Raw genomic sequence first — 1,753 nt, forward strand, 5'->3', positions numbered from 1 at the left:
TGTATGTGTGCGTGTGCGTGCGTGTGAAAGTTGTCTCACGTCCTATTAGAAGAATCTGCCTCACCTTAATATTGAAAACGTAAGCCCCTTGAACTGAGCCATATTTCTAACACAGTGGAGAAGGCTTAGGCTGTGTATAATAGGATAAGGACTTTTAGACTCTGAACATGGCATTGCTGCTGAACCGTCCATGCCATTTAATATACGTGTGGACCCAACCCTCCTCTTGTTTACATATGTGTAATAGCTCTTTCATGGTAAACTAATCATGTTACGTGTGTATGTTTCGCATATAAATATTCCTTTGCACTAGTTCTTTGACAGCGATGAAAGAAACAAAAACAACAGTCAAAAACTTTAATGAAAGAATGATAACTTACATTGAACTGACTATTTAATCTCTTTGTTCGTTGTCTGTTTATCTTTTTTTATAGTTACGATATTTAAGAGGCAGAAATATCGTAGAGAGATCCCGTTTGTAAGTGAATATTTATCAGTTCATCTAATAAAAAAAAAAAATACATGATGTTGTATTTTATGATAAACAACTTGACAAAGAAGTTCAGTCTTTGTACAATGCTTCTACAGTGTAAGCAATATTGATATTCAGAAGACATTGGCGGGTAATAATAATATTTATTTACGGTACTTGCTTTAGTAAATAACGACGGTTATACAACATAGAAAACAAATTATTATCAAATAACATTTTCGCACACTGTAGTTTTACGAAGCGGGATAGGAATAAATACTACCATTCAATAACGCATACCTAAGAATAACTGAAAACCAAAAAGAAAGGTAGTAATGATAAAATGAAATGTAAAAAATGCACATTCTATATCTAATAAATTGATAGATAATAGTAACAAGAGTTCTAGCCAGTGCTACATACAAAAATATATTTATTTTTTTCGCATAACCTTATCTTGACTCTGATGACATGTTTGAACACGTTTAACAAGGTTTTAGCAGTGCCTCCTCGTTCACAAAACTATTTACCCTTTTTTCAGTAGTTTTACCTAATAATAGCACTTTAAACTCTATTAACATGGTCAACCCTTAAACGAGCGGTGCACTTCCCCTGCCGTGCAATCGCTTTGCAAATTATGACACCAATATTAACAGATTTGACTTTAATTATAGGTGATCAATCTTCATCATACGTTCTTTCTGTGTATTTACCTATCTAAAAATATACAAATATGTATATGCATGCATAAATATTCTTATATACATTGGTCGCAATTTTTTTATATATATTCAACGAAGAAGAAGAAAATAAAAGTTTACATAGCGTTCCGAGAAGAATGTTCAACCAGCGAATCCAGGCATCTATTCACGGACGTTTGCGTTGCTAATATTGCTAGTATGACCAGTCTATGGCCCTGGCTTTTCGCCAAAAGTTTTGCTTTACGCCAATATTCAGTTGTCTGACGAAATGTAATTCCATTAAGCCTAACAGAATGGGTCGAAACTACTGTCATTACACGAGAAAACACGTTTCACGTTATTGCAATAGTAATTGTCTCCAATGCACGCATCTGCAGGTACGAGGGTATCAAGACAAGCTGCTGTCACACTAACATGGTTCTGGAGCACCAAGGAAGACTTTGCCAGAGGCGGACACGATGCTCAAGCCTAAGGTGATGTGTAAGCCTACTAGAACAGCATCCACACTTAAGAACAAGCATCCAGATCTCCTCAAGGATGTATCAATAAGGCCCATCTAGCATTCCCTCTTTATACCGAC

Source organism: Penaeus monodon, chromosome 31, assembly GCF_015228065.2.
Source record: "Penaeus monodon isolate SGIC_2016 chromosome 31, NSTDA_Pmon_1, whole genome shotgun sequence".
In the NCBI taxonomy this organism is placed as follows: Eukaryota; Metazoa; Arthropoda; class Malacostraca; order Decapoda; family Penaeidae; genus Penaeus; species Penaeus monodon.